The sequence below is a fragment of the Muntiacus reevesi genome, chromosome 2 (genome assembly GCF_963930625.1).
Source record: "Muntiacus reevesi chromosome 2, mMunRee1.1, whole genome shotgun sequence".
NCBI classification, from domain to species: domain Eukaryota; kingdom Metazoa; phylum Chordata; class Mammalia; order Artiodactyla; family Cervidae; genus Muntiacus; species Muntiacus reevesi.
Window position 1 is genome coordinate 114,639,222 of NC_089250.1, and position 19,763 is coordinate 114,658,984.

The 19,763-nt window shown below is 45.7% G+C and overlaps 1 pseudogene; it reads left to right on the forward strand.

Moving 5' to 3' along the window:
* The first annotated feature begins 350 nt into the window (after nt 1–350).
* Nucleotides 351–14,156, forward strand: LOC136157232 (collectin-46-like; annotated as a pseudogene).
* Nucleotides 14,157–19,763: the final 5,607 nt, after the last annotated feature.

A 19,763-nucleotide genomic window follows, 5' to 3' on the forward strand; every position in this document is an offset into this window, starting at 1 on the left:
TAATGTGTGTTCATGCCATGAACATCAGTGGCAGGTGCCCAGAAGCCAGGGGGCGGGGGGGGGAGGGGTTACAATCGACTGAGTCAACAGGGCAAAAAATCACCTCTTTTCTCTGGACTGGAACTAGATCTTCAGGTTAAGGGCAGGTATAAAGAGCCAGTGGTGGCCCAGGAACTCTAATTTGCCTGGACCTTCTGAGCCCTAGAGAGAGCAACTGTGAGTGTCTCTATCATTGTCTCTCAATTTATTTTCCACTGTCCAGTGAATATCTCCCTGCCTATGTGGCTGGTTTATCCTACTGGTGTTGAGGAAGTCAGGGTCTGTGTAGCTGTTCCAGTCTAGGAGGGTCAATGCTAGCGGTGGGAGAAAATGGGGTAATAAGGGATGCTCTTCACTCTGTTCCCTTTATTTGGTGAAAGATGTGTTTCCTGGACTGGCGGCAGGGGCAGGGGCAGGTGGGGGAGTTGAGTTGGATGTGACATCCACCAGATCTCTGATGCCATTGTCTGGAAGTCCCTGTGGAAAATGCAATTCATCGTCCTCTTGGACGGAAGCACTTCTCTGACCTAGAAACCTCTTCCACCCCACTACCTCAGCCTGCCTGGAGACCCTCTATTCCCTGCACAGGTCCATCAGGCTTTCTTAGAGCCTCTACAAAGCCCATGAGCCCTTCCCATGGTCAAAACTTTACAGTTTCTACCTGAGAGAAGAAGAAAAACCCAGGTAGGAATGACTTATGTCCTATGCCCACCCCTGATCTCACTTAGCTCTTGAGTCCCTGTCTGATGGTAACCGGACGATTTATTGGACATCTGCTCTTTCCTTCCCTGAAACCAGCCTTCTGCTAATTGCACCCGTCTATCATGTCCCTTCCTCCATGAGGCCCCTGTCCCATCTCCACACAGGAAGTCTGGACAGGACTCTAGGTATGCCAGGGACTTTCCTCATGGAGCCCAGGAATGACAAATCCTGGTAAACATAGTCATACGCCCATCCTGTGCTCAGGGCAGACATCACCAAGCATTCAGGACCAGGGCTTCTTTCAGACAGCACTGCAGACCCCAGTGCTAGTCTGCCCAGAACGAGTGATAGAAAGCCAGTCTGCTTTGTCAGACCTACGTCATCCACCTTACTGGCACAGAAAGGGAGAAGGAGGCCCACGGATGGAAGGATCCCTCCCAAGGGCACTCAGGGAGTCCCTCCAGATGTGACAGATGGCCTCAGAGAGGAATTCTACATCTTGGTCACATTAACCCTGGCAGGAATGACAAGCCCAAAAGGGGATTACACAGAGCATCTGAGAATAGATCCATGCTGCTGGCAGACCAGCTCAGAGGTCCAGCTGGTCCACTCATGTCCTTCCTGGCCAGGCTTAATCCCACTTTCCCTTAACTGCTTTTAGAGCCCTGCTGCTCTTTTCCCCAGAGGATAGGAGAAGAGATGGGGGAAGCCCTTCTCCTGACCTCCAGGAGCTGGGCCACCCTAATGCACATCCTCAGAGTGAGCTCACCCCCTCTTTCTGTTCATCTCTCTAGGACATTCTTCTCCTCCTTCTCTCCGTACTGCTTCTGCTCACACAGTCCCAGAGTTCCCAGGGCGAAGAAATGTACATCTATTCTGAGTACTGACTGATCCCAGCACCGAGGCTGTGTGTCTCCTGCCAGTGGTAGCCTTCGTGGTCGTGATGGACAAGATGGGGAAAGAGGCCCCCAGGGGGAGAAGGGAAATCCAGGTAGAGTTGGGACCATGGGCTTGTCCTGGTCTGAAGGGGTGGGCACTGGAATTGTAACCAACTCAGAAACTCTAAATCTTTTGCTGTGGAAGCCTAATAGATGGTCTTCTTCCTAAATGGGTGGATTTCACCCAGATTTTGAGCCCACCTAAAACACTGCTTAATTGGTTGGCAAAGACTGGCTGCCCCGAGCCTCCAGCTCCATCACCAGCTATCCCGGTTTCTCCACTAGAATCTTCTGACTCCAACCATCCTACAAATGCTCAAATAGTGAGTAAAAGACTGGAACTTGGACTCCTGTGCTCCAGAATATAACTGCTGTCGATTTGGATTAACTGGTTCCTCTGAGGGTTGTTAAAGATTTTTAATATTTAATTAAGCTGTCAGACTGAAATTGAAGAAAGTAGGGAAAACCACTAGACCATTCAGGTATGATGTAAATCAAATCCCATACAATTATACAGTGGAAGTGACAAATAGATTCAAGGGATTAGGTCAGATTGACAGAGTGTCTGAAGAACTATGGATGGATGTTTGTGATGTTGTATAGGAGGCAGTGATCAAGACCATCTCCAAGGGAAAAAAAGGCAAAATGGTTGTCTGAGGAGGCCTTACAAAGAGCTGAGAAAAGAAGAGAATCGAAAGGCAAAGGAGAAAAGGAAAGATAGACCCATTTGAAAGCAGAGTTCGAAAGAATAGCAGGGAGAGATAAGAAAGCCATCCTCAGTGATCAGTGCAAAGAAATAGAGGAGAACAGTATGGGAAAGAGTAGAGATCTCTTCAAGAAAATTAGAGATACCAAGGGAACATTTCACACATAGATGGGCATGATAAATGACAGAAATGATATGGACCTAACGGAAGCAGAAGATATTAAGAAGAGGTGGCAAGAATACACAGAAAAACTAAACAAAATGATCTGCATGACCCAGATAATCACCTTGGTGTGATCACTCACCTAGAGCCAGACATCCTGGAATGCAAAGTCAAGTGGGCCTTAGGAAGCATCACTATGAACAAAGCTAATGGAAGTGATGGACTTCCAGTTGAGCTATTTCAAACCCTAAAAGATGATGCTGTGAGAGTGCTGCACTCAATATGCCAGCAAATTTGGAAAACTCAGCAGGGGCCACAGGACTGGAAAAGGTCAGTTTTCATTCCAATCCCAAAGAAAGGCAATGCCAAAGAATGTTTCAACTATCACACAATTGCACTCATCTCAAATGCTAGCAAAGTAATGCTCAAAATTCTCTAACCCAGGTTTCAACAGTACATAAACTGTGAACTTCCAGATGTCCAAGCTAGATTTAGAAAAGGCACAGGAACCAGAGATCAAGTGGCCAACATCTACTGGATCATTGAAAATGCACAAGTTCCAGAAGAGCCTCTACTTCTGCTTTAGTGACTACGACAAAGTGTTTGACCCTGTGGATCACAGCAAACTGTGACAAATTCTTAAAGAGATGGAATACCAGTCCACCGGACCTGCCTCTTGAGAAATCTATATGCAGGTCAAGCAGCAATAGTTAGATCCAGATACAGAACGAGGTCTGGTTCCAAATCAGGAAAACTGTACATCATGGCTGTATATTGGCACCCTGCTTATTTAACTTATATGCAGAGTATATCACATGATTTGCCAGGCTAGATGAAGCACAAGCAGGAAACAAGGTTGCCGGGAGAAATATCAACAACCTCAGATATGCCACAACCTCAGATATACCCCCCAAATGGCAGAAAGTGTAGAGGATCAAAAAAGCCTCTTAATGGAAGTGAATGAGGAGAATGAAAAAGTTGGCTTAAAGCTCAATATTCAGAAAACTAAGACCATGGCATCTGGTCCCATCACTTCATGGCAAATAGATAGGAAAACAATGGAAACAGTGAGAGATTTTATTTTTCTGGGTTTCAAAATCACTGCAGGTGGTGACCACAGTCATGAAATTAAAAGACTCTTGCTCTTTGGAAGAAAAGCTCTGACAAATCTAGACAGCATATTAAAAAGCAGAGACATTACTTTGCCAACAAAGGTCCGTCTAGTCAAGGCTATGGTTTTTGCACTACTCATGTATGGATGTGAGAGTTGGACCATAAAGAAAACTGAGCGCCAAAGAATTGATGCTTTTGAACTGTGGTGTTGGAGAAGACTCTTGAGAGGTCCTTAGACAGCAAGGAGATCCAACCAGTCCGTCCCAAAGGAAATCAGTCCTGAATATTCATTGGAAGGGCGATGCTGAAGCTGAAACTCCAATACTTTGGCTACCTGATGCGAAGAGCTGACTCATTGGAAAAGACACTGATAATGGGAAAGATTGAAGGCCAGAGGAGAAGAGGACGACAAAGGATGAGATGGCTGGATGGCATCACTGACTCGATGGACATGAGTTTGAGTAAGCTCCGGGAGTTGGTGATGTACAGGGAAGCCTGGTGTGTTGCAGTTGATGGGGTTGCAAAGAGTTGGGCAAGACTGAGTGACTGAACTGAACTGAACTGAACTCCATAATGAGTAAGAAAGGATGAGGCACTGTGACTCCATACTCAAACCTGAATAAAAGGATTTTCCCTCAATACATTACAGAGAGAAAGAAAGGGACCTTATATTTCATAACCCAGTCCGGTACTTAGGAGCTTACTTGAGTAGCTTATATAATCCCACCAAAAGTCTAACAAGTGATGCATTAATCTCATTTGATCGGGAAGAAAATTGTGGTACAATGATGCTATGTGAAACCCAACCTAGAAGGTGAACAGGAGATAGGTTTCTTTTTCAGACACATCTGAGCATGTCTGATAGCTCTTCCTCCACAGCAGAGGTAACTAGGGCAAACTATTCAGTGTCTCTGACTCTCAGTTTGCGCAGCTATGGATGGAAATCATATGACCACAGAGTGATAAGTAATTGAGCCAAGGCTTCATCTTTTTTTTTTTTTGGTGAGGCTTCAGGATAAAGTTGCATCCTCTTTCTGTACCAATTAGGTGGATTCTCCTGAGGTTTCCTAAAATACAGCTTATTAAGGGAAGTGTCTGAGAAACACTGACTCACAGGAGAAGATCTGGGTGTTACTGGCGAGAAGTGAGAATTCAATAAACCAACGAGTTCGAGGGGACCACAATGGCACTGAGCCAAGGCTGTGGAGGGATCAACTGAGATCTTTATCTTTTTGGTTTGCATTTTAGCTGTAGAGAAAAGAAGCAAATAACATTTAAGCTGCAAGGAATACACAATATCCTCAGGCTGTGCAGGATAAGAGACAAATATCTCTCCTTTGCAGACAGAAAGTCGTTCCCAGCATTAATGAACGGAGCCTTGATAAGGATGCCTAGAAGTGAACTTAATGGTGGGGTGCTATTCAAGGTACCAGTTCCCTCTAGCTCCCAGAGGGTCCCGAATAGAATCCCAGGGAGGGGGTGCGGTGGAAACATTTCCTATAATGGCCCCTCAGGTGCATGGATGTACCCCAGACCTCCCTTTCTTGTGCATTCCAAGCCTGGCCTTGGGTTGGTGCTTAGAGAGAGAAGAGTGCAGTTGGGCCAAGACCAGGCTCCACACTGGCTCCCCAGATCGAGGCACTGCTGTCCTTCAATTGAAACGCATCTGGGAATTTCCTGGAGATCCAAGGATCCTCAGATGGTGACCAGTAAGGCTGGGTGTGGCCAGAGTCTGCACTGGGGACAACCTCCCCCACAGATTCTGACACACATGTTCCCAAGAACCTGATGTGAAGAACAAGATGGGCCTAGAGGAGAAACCCTTGAGCAGATGTAGAGGGTGGGGTTGGGTCACTTGGTGATGCGCCAGACATGTCGTGGAGGGCCAATAACACCTGGACCCTGCTTGGGGAGCTGTATTTCCAGGAATAATTCCTTCCTTACTCAGTGCCTCTGAGATTGCTGCCCAGAAGGATTCAGTGACAGAGTCCCTCCTGGGGTGCACATCTCCCATGGGAGTGAAACTCACAACCCACAGCATCTCCCAACCTCGACTCCTGCTGATCTCTCTGAGCTCCTTTCCTTCCCCTGCTCCCAAACTCCCTGGGCACTGACCACACTGGTTCCTTGTTGGTCCCTGAGCACACACATCCCCCCGCCTCCCCAGGGCCCTGTCCTTGCTCTGTGCATACACGTCACTATGGCTCACTCCTCATCCCCTTCACAGCTTCACTCATAGACTCCCTCTCTGGCCATCCTGTTTAGAAGACACCCCTGTCAATTCTCTAGGCTTCAATTTACCTCTGCAGCACCTATTCTGATCTGATGAATTACCATCTGCTGTACATTTTAATTTTTGTTATCTATTTCTACATAGCTAAGTTTAAGCTCTGTGAGGAAGGGATGTGGTATTTGTCTGTTTTTTTCACTTGTATAATCCCAGCTTTTAGGACAGTGCCTTGTACCTAGTAGAAGCTCATTGAATACTTGTTGGAATAGAAGAATGTAACCAGCCAGGAGATGAGGCATTTTAGAACAGTTAAGGCTGAACAACCTGCTGGTCCACAAAGCTATACTTCAGGTGCCACTGAGGTTCAGGGCTAGGACTTCAGGGGATGTGAGGAGGCAAAAATGATTGCCTGGGAGGCATGGTGATTGCAACTCAGAAGGACATTCTTTCCTCCACTTCCACCCATGGCCTCCATGGTTTGTGCACAAGGGTGGGCAAACTCTGATGCTCCCTTCTAAAGAGTGACTTGCTTCCCAGGTACTTGCTGCCACCCAGCCACGGGGGAGCCCAGGCATCTCTGCCTAATCGCAGTGCACCACTGTGTCTGAGATGCAGGGCTCAATCTCTGGGCTTCCGTATCATGCCTCGTGAAGGTTGTAACTACAAGCAGGACACAATACCCAGCACAGAGGCCCTCAGCCACACATCAAACGCACCAGTATCCCACCACCTATACATTCTTGACCCAAGCAGGCCAGACCCTCTTACCCTGGGAAAATGATTTCCAAATCTGAAATGTCACCTCTCCTCTCTAAGTCTCTTTAAGTCTTCTTCAGCCTTAAAGTGCTGTTTGCTCCAAATGTGTGTTCTCGTATTGAGGATGCTCTGATGGGTTGAGGGACATCTCATGAACTGCTTTCCTCACTCATCACCTGTGCCTCACAGTTTAAAACTTGATGACAGATTCCTTGTAGACTAGGACCTGGTGCTAACATTTACATCCTGCTCAGTGCTAGGCAGAAAGCTAAGTTCCACAGATAGTTTCTCAGTGAACAGAGAAATGAAATAATGAGGAAATGAACAAATAAGTGAATGCACAAGCTAGCAGAACCTGACAGATTTCTTCTGTTGTCTTGTTGCACATAAATGCTTTACTTACAACAACCAAAAATGGAAGCAACCCAAGTGTCTTTCAACATTTATCCATGGTGAATGATAAACAAAATCTTTTGTGTTCACACTATAGAACATGGCTCAGCCATACGAAGGAATGAAGTACTGGGATGAGCCCCAAGAAGGTCACTCCGTGTTTAAAAAGCCAGACACAAAAGGTCATTTTTTGTATGTATTCATATAAAATATTCAGAGTAGATCTTTGAGATGGGAAGCAGAACAGTGGAAGCCAAGGCCTGGGAGGAGGCAGGGATGGAGTGATGAAAAGGTGTGAGGTTTCCTTTGGGGTTGATGACATATTTTTGAGCTAAATAGAGGTAATAGTGGCATAGTGCTATGAATGAGCAAAATGACACTGATTTGTACAGTTTGAAAAAACTGATTTTAGGGAATTCCATGGCGGCCCAGTGGTTGGGACTTAGCGTTCTCACTGAGAGGCCCTGGGCTCAAACTCTGGTCAGGGAAAGAAGATTCTGCATGCCTTGTGGCACAGCCAAAAAATTTTTAAGAAGTTAATTTTCTATTATGTGAATTTCATCTCAATGGATCCAAAATAACCAAATTCCCTGAATGGAGTGTAAAATTCTTAAAGAGGGGTAAATCTCACATAATTTCAGACTTAGGCAGCCTTTTGTGAAGTAACATGTCTTTTTAAAAATCTTTGGTCACTTTTCCAATATAATAATAATATATGGTCACCAAAGATAAAAAGAAGAAAATCAAGATGCCCTGAATTGTGCCAGGTAGAAAGAACAACTGTGAAGACTTTTGTATAGGCTGTTCTGATAGTTTTTCCAATATGTATTACATGTGCCCATGTATTTATGAAGAGAATCATATGGAACAGGTGTTTATAATAAACTTTTACTACTTAATGTTTCATTATAATTTAGTCTATTTTCTGTACTTTCAAGAGAATGTTGCATAGCTTTTCCTCTTCCTTTTATTAAAAGATAAATGACCTAAAATAAATTAATTTCAGGTCTACAACATAATGGTTTATATTTGCATATATTGTGAAGTGATTGCACAACAAGACATGTCAAAAAGCATCAACACACATAGTTACAATTTGTGTGTGTGTGTGATGAGGACTTTTAAAATCTACTAAGCAACTTTTAAGCGTGCAAGCCAGTATTATTAACTATAGTAACCTTGCTGTACATTGCACACCTCAGACTCATTTATTTTATACCAGGAAGTTTGTGCCTTTTGATTACATTTATCCATTCTGCTCACTTCCCAACCCCACCTCTAGCAACCATCAATCTGTTCTCTGCATCGATGTGTGTGATGCTTTTGTTCATTTGTTTTTTAGATTCCAAAGATAAGATCCTATGATACCTATATTTTTCTGTCTGACTTATTCCACTTATAACCATTTATAAGCTCTCAGGGTTTGTCCATGTTGTTGCAGAGTGCAAGATTTCATTACTTTTTCTGGCTGAATAATGTTCCACTGTACATACAAACTGCATTTTCTCCATCCATTCATCAATCCACAGATTCTTAGACTCTAGGCTGCCTCCATATCTTGGCTCCTGTAAGAAATGCTGCGATGAACTTGGGATTTCAATATCTGTTTGAATTAGTGTTTTCATGTTCTTTGCTTAAATATTCAGATGTGGAATTGTTGGATAGTATAGGAGACCTATTTTTAATTTTTGAGCAACTTCATACTGTTCTTCATAGTGTCTGTATCAATTTCCATTCCCACTGGGCTCAGTCACTCAGTCATATCTGCTTCTCGCTACTGCATGGACTATATAGGCCATCAGGCTCCTCTGTTCATGGGATTCTCCAGGCAAGAATGCTGGAATGGGTAGCCAGCCCCTTCTCCAGGGGATCTTCCAGATCCAAGGACTGAGCTTGGGTCTCATGTATTACAGGAAAATTCTTTACCTTCTGAGCCACCAGGGAAGCCTACGTTCCCACTAACAGTGCACAAAGATTCCCTTTTCTCCACATTCTCCAACACTTCTTATTTGCTATCTTTTTCATCATAGCCTTTATAAAGGTATACAGTGGCAGCTCAGTGTGGTTTTGACTTATATTCCTCTGGTGATTTGTGTCAGGTGTCATTTCTGACATAAACTTTAGTTCTCAGAAGGTGGATACCAGGGAGTCCATGGTCAAGGGTAAAAGCTGATAGACTTACCTGCCTTAAATACTGTGGCCTTGGGGCGGGGGCAGATGTATTCTGTGCAGTCAGGTGGGTCTTGTTTTGGATCTGCCTCCAACTCTGCAAGCCTGTTTCTTCACCTGTAAAATGAAGATGTGGACACGTATTTCCTGGACCACCATTGGACCAGTCAGGTAGAGGGGAGTGTATACACCGTACAGAACCCCAGAGGAATGCCAGGGCCCTGACTCTGCAGGCAGCTGGCTCCTCCTGGGCTGAGGTCAGCTTATGTTCATCTCTTCTACGTCACCGTTTCTCCAGGACAAGCAGGATGAGCAGGAATGCCTACATGAGCAGGCCCTGTTGACCCAAAGGGGACAATGGCTCGGCTGGAGAACCCAGAACAAAGAGAGACCCTGGACCACATGGTGAGCAGCTGGGCATGGAATGCAGGTGTCTGCAGGTGGCGTGCTGCTGCTAGGAAATGGCAGTAGGTGTGCAGATTCTACACCAGGAAGAGGAAGAAGGTCATTCTCAAGGTGCACAGGTTATTTCAGGGAAGGCTGGAGCTCCTGGGGAGGGAGGAATGGGGGCAACATCTTTAGGAGGAGGCTGCCTGTCTGAGTTCTATTCATCCTCATCTTTTATGCACTCCCACTTTCAAGGAGATTCAGTGTCACTAACCGGGCTGGTCCTTTTCCCCAGGGCCTCCAGGCATGCCTGGTCTAGCTGGAAGGGAGGGCCCGTCAGGGAGGCAGGGGAGCATGGGACCTCCAGGCACACCAGGCCCCAAAAGAGAGACTGGGCTCAAAGGCAGGAGGGTGGTATGTGGTGGGTGAGGGAAGGAGAAGGGCGGGGTGACATGGGCAGCCCTGGTGGGGACCAAGGTACGTGCACAGTGCCTGGAAAAGCCTGGAACTTCCGCACCTGGTTGGTCTGGCCTGGGCCTCACCCTCAAATTTCCCACACTGACTGAATTTCCCCGATACGGTTCCTGGAAGAGACCAGACCGTCAGGAGCAGTCTCCCAGGTCACTCTCTCACCTGGAGCTGTGGGTGACAAGCTGCGCTGCTGAGGAAATGGTACCTGTGAGCACACTCTCAGCTGAGCTTCTCCAATGTGTTCCTTCCTCAGGAGGAGTGGGTGCCCCAGTCATGCAGGGCTCCCCAGGCCCTGCAGGTCTCAAAGGAGAGAGAGGTGCCCCTGGGGAGACTGGAGCCCCTGGACGTGCTGGGGCGGCAGGTGAGCAATGGACGTGGGGCTGGGCTCATGTTCCACTGTGCCCACCTCCACCAGCCACCAGGTCAGAACTGGCATTCCAGGGAGAGAGCCAGCATTGGGCACTGGGCACTGTCTCTAGGGAGAGGGTGGTGCGAGCAGCAGGGACTGTCTGTATCCAGGGAAGGCTGGTTGTTGGGTTATAGGACAGTCAGTATACAGAGAGAAAGCAACGACAGCTTCCAGGCACAGAGGGACATTTGTACAGTGAGAGGGCACACTGCCGGGGAGATGACAGTCCATGTACTGGGGGAGGTGAAAGGTGCTGGAAAGTTTGCCTGGAACTACACAGCAATTCTTTCGTGACCCCAGGGCTATTGAAGCCATTGGTCCACAGGCCCTTCAGGTGCCATGGGTCCCCCAGGGCTAAAGGGGGACAGAGGTGACCCTGGATAGGAAGGAGCCAAGGGAGAAAGTGGACTTGCAGGTAAGAAAGCTCTGCGGACTCTAGTGGGTGTGGAGAGGGTAGGAGGCCCTCTTTAGTTCAGCTCTTTCTCTCATGCGTCCCATGTCCTTACCCCAGCCCCAATACGCATATCCACTTGTCACTATTCCTGAGACCTGGGCTCTGAGTGACCCCAGGCTGTACTTGATTTGTGTTCACTTGGCCTCTCTTTCCTGCAGAGGTCAATGCTCTCAGGCAGCAGGTGGCCATCTTAGAGGGACAGTTATAATGCCTCCAGAATGCCTTCTCTCAGGACAAGAAAGGTGAGTTCCTGGACCTGACCCTGAGCCAGGCCCCGAGTATGGGCCTCAGACTGGGTCTGACTTGGCTTGCAGTTCACTGGGCTTGGGTTTAAATTGGACTTGCTGGGACAATGACTGGGACTGGACCCAGACCTGGGGCAAGAAGTGGGGCTAAGGACGGGGCTGGGACAGGGTCATGTCCCCACGTGCTCCAGGGGCTCAAGTAGATGCACAAGACAAGGAGGAGGATGCGGTCTGGTCATCTGTTCAGCAGACCTTCACCCAGCTTACTCTGGGTGGGTTCCTATGACAGACAAGGGGACACCCACCCAGGATGCATTTCGTCCCTCTGTGGGGCCAGGTATGCAAATGTCCAGAGAAGAAGCTGCACAGACCAGGGCGGCAGAGAATCCAGACATGATCCTGAGAGTGGGGGTAGGAAGCTGTCCTTGAGGTTCAAGGCTGCTGGGGACCTATCCTTGGTGTGTGGCCACCAAGTATCTCACCCTAAACATGCCCCTGGGTTTTGCAGTGGCAGGCTGCCTCCACTCTCTGGCCAATGCTGGACCCTCCCTTCATCTGCCTAGGTACTTAAACCAGAGTTTCTTCCCTAAGCCTGGATCCTAAGCAGGCAGAGGCCTCCTCGAGCACACACCTGAGTGTCCTGTGCCTTTGGGACTTTCCACCAACTGCACCTCCTCCTTCTCTGCTCCTGCTGACAACAGCTTGGAATCCACATCATTCATCAAGTGAAGTGAAGTGATTGGGCTTCCCTGGTGGCTCAGGTGATAAAGAAACCACTTGCTATGCAGGAGACCTGGGATCCGATCCTGGGTTGGGAAGATCCCCTGGAGAAGGGGAAGGCTACCCACTCCAGGGTTCTGGCCTGGAGAATTCCATGAACTGTATAGCCCATGGGGTCACAAAGAGTCAGACACAACTGAGAAACTTTCACTTTCATTCATCAAACCTCAGTGATTGCAAAAAGAGTTTTCTGAAGTTGCAGAGTGTAAAAGTGCAGAATTTTGTGAAGGTGAAGATCAGGCAACCTAGTGAGATACAGGGTTGGCTCCTAAGAACTCAAGCCAACTAAGTACTGAAGTAGTGGGATGAGAATTTCCAGCAATTTATGTCTTCCTTCTTGCACAAGCATATTTATATACCTGCTTATTCCTTCATTCCCTGGTAGCTCAGTTGGTAAAGGATCTGCCTTCAGGGCAGGAGACCTGGGTTCAATCAATGGGTCGGGAAGATCCCCTGGAGAAGGAAATGGCAGACCACTCCAGTATTCTTGCCTGGAAAATCTCAAGGACAGAGGAGCCAGTGGGCTGCAGACCATGCTGTCAAAAAGAGGTGGGCTTGACTGAACAACTAAAACATCACACAGCTGAAGCAAATAGAATCTGGGCATATGCGCTTGAACACGTGTGTACCTAAACACCATCACTCGGTTGACATCATCTACATAAATGAACACAAATGCACACATATGCACAACCATCCAGATGGACCTTGAGTCGGCCCATGTACCTTCAGACAGACACATACACACACGTAGCCACCCAGATGCATGGATGTAACATAATCATGGCACACGAGCTGACACTGACGCTGTTCAAGACTGTCTGGCTGACACCCTAACTCCCTGGAAAATCTTGTCTCCAACTGCTGTTGAAGCTACTCAGACAAAAAGGGCACGTATTCAGAACATAGCCTGGGTTCTGAACCAGTCCAGTAAGCCCTCTTAGGAGCCCTGAAGATTCCCATGCAAGACCCTGGAAGTCAGGGGTGTGGATGGGATGGAATAAAATGAGATACTTAACACAAAACATAGAGGCTGCTCTTATGTAGTGTTTCTACCTTAGAAATGCGAGATTAGACTCTGAAATGGTAAATGACTTTCCTTGTCACTTGGGCTGTTATTGCCAGGGTGGAGTTCAACACATGGAGCTTAACAGAGGCCAAGACAGGGCCCTATCCAAAGCTGATCCCACCCTTTCCTCCTGCTCCCACGCAGAGCTCAGATGCCGTCATCCCCTGCTCAGTGGTCCAGGGAGTCTGGTTGGCTGTAGCATCACCTGCAAGCATACGGAAGCCAACACTGGACTGCCCCTAGTGCAGAGGTCAGCACTTGGCTGCTCTCAGATGCACCCCTGTCCTCCCTTTCTCCTCACCCCTTCACACAGCACAGAAGCACTCAGACAACTCCACGTGCCCGATCATCATGCACGAGTGAGAGTCAGCTGCCTGAGTGGAGTTTTCCCCACTCTCAGGAGGTGCCTCAGGCTCTGAGTGTCATTTCTCTGCCACAGTCCTTCCTGTTTACTCAGTAATTAAAGTCCCGGATTCTGGTAACATCACGGGGAGGAACAGAGTGCACATGGGAGCTTTAGTGTCACATCCAATCAGGTCTGATCCTTGTCTGTATTTGACAGTTGGGCGACTTTGGCCCTCTCCCATAAGCACCTGAGTTCCAGGGTCCTCATCTGTTTCTCTGGAACTAAGTGCCTCGCTTTCTTCTTATCTGGTTCCCTGGCACCCTTATGTCAGGCTGGAGACTCCAGGTGGAACACAAGGTCTAGATGGTGCCACATCTGCAACCTGACTCTCCTCTTCCCCTAATGGTGCTCTTCCCCAATGGCCAGGTCATCAGGGAGAAGATCTTCAATACTGCAGGTGCTTTAAAATCTTATTGAGATGCTCGGCGACTCTGATGAGAGGCTGAGGGACAGCTGGCCTCCCCATGTTCTGCAGCGGAGAATGAGGCTGTGATACAGCTGGTCGGAGTCCAGAACAAGGATGCTTTCCTGACCATGAATGACATTTCCATGGAGGGCAGGTTCACCTATCCCGTGGGGTAGTCACTGGTCTATTCCAGCTGGGCCAGTGGGGAGCTCAACAACAGCAATGTTGGACAACTAGGGAACTGTGTGCAGATCTATCCTGAGGGCAAGTGGAATGATGTACCCTGCAGGGAGCAACTCCTCATGATCTGCGAGTTTTGAGACCCTCATCCACCTCAGGAAGGAAGGGGGCAGTGCCCAGAGCTGTGTGCTGCCAACATCCCAATAAAAAGTTACCTTCTGCTGTTCACGACTTCCGCACTGAGACACGGGATGAGGTCACAAGGCAGGCCTCCTATGGAACTCATGCCTCAGAATTAAGTTTGAAACTGGCTTCACACCTGGAAGACTTGTCACAAAAAAGAGGGGCAGCCTGCTGACTCAGGGGCAAGGCTAAAAGGAGGTCTCCAAGAAGTCCCTGTTGCTAAATACAGTGTCTCCTCCTCACCAAGATAGGTGTCTAGCCCTCCACTTCTGCAAAACATGGGCTGCATTAGACTCCACTGATCACGGCCAGCTCCTTCCATTTCCTCTTCTGCCTGCAATTTTCTTTGGTCTCTTTCACTTAGGTCTCCTCCTCTCCTGACACTCCACAGAGGGGGAGCAGGATCCTCAGCTCTGGCTCCCTTCTCTCCTTGCACTTACTCTAGGCTTGGGCTCATGCTCTCCCATGGTCATAAATTCTTTCTATTGATGCCTCCCCCAGGTAGAGCCCTGTTCAGACCTCTCCCCAAACCCCAGACTCCTCTCAGCAATGCCAGATGTAGCCCTGGGGCTTGGAGGTCATTGTGGCTGCCTCTTGCTAGGAGTAAGGCACCAGCTTCTCTGGCCAGATTGAGTGACCTTACACCCAGTAGATTCCCCTCATCCTTAACCTTGACTGCCCAGGATCTCTTTCTTCCCATGATAATGTGACTGTGGATGGCTTATCAGAGAATGTACCATCTGCATAGCTCTAATCCCTTCTGAAGCTTCAGGCAGAGAGGGTAGCTAGCCATGTTCAGATTCAACCCCCAACCTCTACCTGCCTTGAAATTCGAGGGATGTTCATACACACTCTGCCTCAGAGATAACTGATTCAAACACTTCTCATTTTACATACATGGAATCCAAGGCACAGAAAGAACGAGAACCTGCACAGATAGCAAGGTAGGAGATAGTGTGCCTCTTGCCTGGACAGCTGATGTTTGTCAATTCAAATAAAATTCAAGCTTTATTCTCATCCAAACTCTCTAAGACAAAAGTGAATATGTAGTCTATCAGTCCTGTCTGAATCTGTGCAACCCCATGGACCCACCTAGGTGCCTCCATCCATGGATTTTTCCAGGCAAGAGTACTGGAGTTGTTGCCATTTCTTTCTCCAAGGGATCTTATTGATCCAGGGACAAAGCTACTGGCAAAACCTGAGCTCTGCTAAAGCAAAGAGATAAGGTACCCACTCCTGAGTTCAACAAACACTTCCCTGTGTACACATGTGCAGGAAGGCTTTGGGGGTTAAAGGGAGGGGTCCCCACCCCATATTAAATGTGGACACATACCCATAGGCCTCTGTCATGGGATCTAACTTAGAAAACAGTTTCACATGTACCATTTGAGGGTCCAGGAACCAGTCAGGGAAGAATGAAATTAACAAGATAATTGGTCAAAGGTAAACAAAGACCCTGAAGGACTGTCCTATATAAGTCATTTATGTCCCTTCTTTACTGCTCTCTCCCTCATTCAGAAAGCCTGCACTCCACCACGTGCGAGTGTCTCCACTCTGACTTACTGCACTCCTTACTGCACTCCTCCTCATTAGAGAGGATGGCCACACCCTTTCTCTCTGTGGACATATTTCTGCCTTCTTCTGTCTTAAATAAACTACCTGCTTCTCTGTGTGCTCTGCCATGCAGTATGCTGTGTCTCTAATAATAAACTTTTTATCTATTTACAGTTTTTGCCTCCTTGAAACATTCTTGCTTTCAAATGGGGGAAAGAGCCAGACCCATTTTGCTTCTCTAGTTTCTGGTGGTGTGTTGACTAGTATTCCTGGGGTTTCATCCAGTCTACCCAGGTTCCATCCCTGGGCCGAGAACTAAGATATCTCTTCAGGGGCGCTCACTGCTCTCCCTCTGAGATCAGTAGCACTAGTGATAAAACTCACTCATGTAAAAGGTCATGTGACCCCAGAACTTGCACTTTCAGCTTGTAAATTTTTAGACCAAAAGCCTCTGTATATTTAGTTGATTTTATTGACACGCTACTGCAAAGAAAATTTAAATGATATCTATCCTTCCGAAATTGGCATGAGACCTGAAAAACCACAGGTTCATGGAAAGGGGTGATGAATATCCCTCCTCCAGACAGGAACCCTGCCACTCTTTCTTTTGTTCCCAGGGACCAGGAGGACTGACCTCTCTGGCCCTTTCTGAATAGACCCCCAAGCCCCACCCCTCTTCCCAACACACTTGCAGCCCCACTGAGTATATGGAACAGCAAGTATGAAAACAAAGCCAGACATCTCGAAAGCATGCAGCTCAGGCTCCTGCTAAGAACATTCTCCTCTTACTGAACACATCCTCAGTTACTGGTCTTATCTGAAAGATAAACTATTACACTATAGTGAGCAAACAGCTCTCCAGTACAAAGGCCTCACCTGATCATTCTTATCCGGGAGTTTAGACAGCATGTTTTTATCACAAATGAGGAGAACAACTGGATCTAGTTAAGCCCAAGGGGAGGCATTTTTTTCTGAGAATGGAGAATTCTGAATTGACTTGAGAAGTCCTGGTCAGTGAAAGGGTTGGGGGGGGGGGGGGGCGGGGCGTGGCAGAGGCTACTGTGCCACCTCCCTGGTTCCTGCCTCTCTCTGCCCATCCTCACCTCTTGGTTATCATTTGCGAGAGGGGTGAGGGCCATATAGAGGTGTGGGAATTGGAGGTTCAAACTACTAGATGTAAGATAGGCTCAAGGGTATGTTGTATTACATTGGGAATACAGCCAATATTGTGTAGTACCTGTGAGTGGAAAGTAACCTTTAAAATTGTATAATAGTATAAATAGTTTAAAATAGTATAAAAACACAAAATTTAAACAAAAACAGAAATTAAATACTTGGTTCACACGAGTTTCTTTGTTTAGATTTGATTCCAAATGCAGCAAGAGGAAACTAGAATAATTATTTGCCCAGTAGAATGTGTTGGTAATTGTGTCCTTTTGTTTCAATGAAATCATCAGAGACCATTTTGAAACCTGTTTTATGTTTTGTATTCTCTTGCCCATGAGGGGATACCAGTTCAAGTGAAGACAGACACCCATTGACACAACAGTAGGTTAAACGCTGGGCGAGATAGAGGCTGAAGCCTCAGAACACAAAGTAATTGATTAAACAAATTGAGAGAATGTCATGGGATGGGTCATATTATTGATTGAAGACAGCTTCTCTCCTCTCCTGTCTGAAAGGCAAAATTTAGATGCATATCATGTGCATAGAGCTAAAGTAGAAATAATTCAATTTTGAAGTCACATTATTTCCTAAAAGGAGCATGAGGTCTTAACTCACTGTGGACAGTTGTATCAATAATCTGTCAAGGTAGTTTAATTTTTGGCAGGAGTACTTGGCTTAATAGCTTTGGTGACGTCACACAGCTTGCCGTGACTAGTGAATGGAAGTAGCCAGCACATAATCCATTATGTTTCTCAAGTTAGTAAAAGTCAGTTCGTATTTTTGGAGTTATCATACATGTGAATAGCATCAACCTAGTTAGCAAAGAAACTCTTCTCATATAGATTAAGACGTTGAAGAATGCTTTTTGATCAGCTGAAGATTCTCTTAAGATATGCTCAAATATTCAATAATCATGTCATCCTTGGATTTTTTTAAATTTAAAGTGGTTGGTATAACCATACTTTTCCGTGAACTCAGAAAGGACAAGAAAAACCAGAAAATCAATGGTACATTTTTTCTTTTTTTAAATCAATAGTGTTCTGGGGAGTTGGCACATAGTAGCTCTAAAGGCACATTGAGAAATTTTGCAAGCTGGTCATTAAACCATTTGTAGATTAAATGCATGAAAATTAGAAAACACTATGAAAAATACTTTTTATTTCGATGAGCTACTTTGCCAGGACACCAGTAGATAGATGTATATGGTGTGCAAATATCCTAGTCCATAAATAAAGATGAACAAATCCTGGCATTTGAATTGTAACTTCCTTGATATCACTAGCAAAAATGAGGCTTAGAAATAGGGTGGCCTGCTATCATCCAAAACTATTCACCAAAAGTCATTAAAGCATATTCAAAATATGTGCAAATTTTGGGCAAATTTTCATATTTTAATTCCCTTAGAACAGAATATCAGTAAAATGTTGGGCTTTTAAGTGAATTAATATGCTTCCTTCTATTAGAGTTGATAGATGATTTACCAATGGTTTTTGCTTTAGTTTTGAAAGGAAATGTATGCTAGTCAACTTAGTACTTTCATGGTTAAAGATATTTTTATTATTTACTTTTTAGAGATACTATTTTATTTCCTATTGTAACTGTCTATTAATTTCATGGTTTGCAATATGGCATTTCTATTCATGTTGGAGAAGGAAATGGCAACCCCCTCCAGTGTTCTTGCCTGGAGAATCCCATGGACGGAGGAGCCTGGTGGGCTACAGTCCATGGGGTCGCAAAGAGTCAGACATGACTGAGTGACTTCACTTCACTCATGTAGTTTAGACAGTACCGCTAATGAAATCAGAGGAAAATGACATTTTTCATGACAGAAGCATTTGGCAAATATACTGCTTTTTCCTATTATTTTTTAATTTAAGAGGCCATATCATTTAGAGGTTTCTTTAATTAAAGTATATTGAATTTACAGTGTTGTGTTCATTTCTGCTGTATAGCAAAGTAATTCAGTTATATATGTATATATATATATGTACTGCTGAATATATATACACATACGTGTATATGTATATACACACACACGCATGCACACATTCTTTTATCTATTTATTTTAATTGAAGGCTAATTACTTTACAATATTGTGGTGGTTTTGCCATACATTGACATGAATCAGCCATGGATGTACATGTGTTCCCCATCCCATCCCTCAGGGTCATCCCGGTACACCAGCCCTGAGCACCTGTCTCATGCATTGAACCTGGACTGGCAATATATTTCACATACAGTAATATACATGTTCCAATGCATCTCTCAAATCATCCCACTCTTGCATTCTCCCACAGTCCAAAACTTTGTTCTTTACATCTGTGTCTCTTTTGCTGTCTCGCATACAGGGTCATCTTTACCATCTTTCTAAATTCCATATATATGTGTTAATATACTGTATTGGTATTTTTCTTTATGACTTACTTCACTCTGTATAATAGGCTCCAGTTTCATCCACCTCATTAGAACTGATTCAAATGCATTCTTTTTAATAGCTGAGTAATATCCATTGCACACATACATTATTTATCCCTACTTTCCATCATGGTTTATCACAGAATATTGAATATATCTCCCTATGTGATAAAGTAGGACCTTCTTATTTATCTAGTCTATATATTAATAGTTTGCATCTGCTAACCCCAAACTACAACTCTATCTGTCTCCCATGGCCCCTAAAGAATGTTTTAATTGAACAAACTATGGATCATCTACAATCAGAAATATTATATATTTCCCTTGTCTCTAATAACATGGATGTGTATCCTGAAATAATCGCAATGAACATTTAAGCAAGATTTCAGAACCTAATTTATGTTTTGTTTTTAACATTAATATGTCA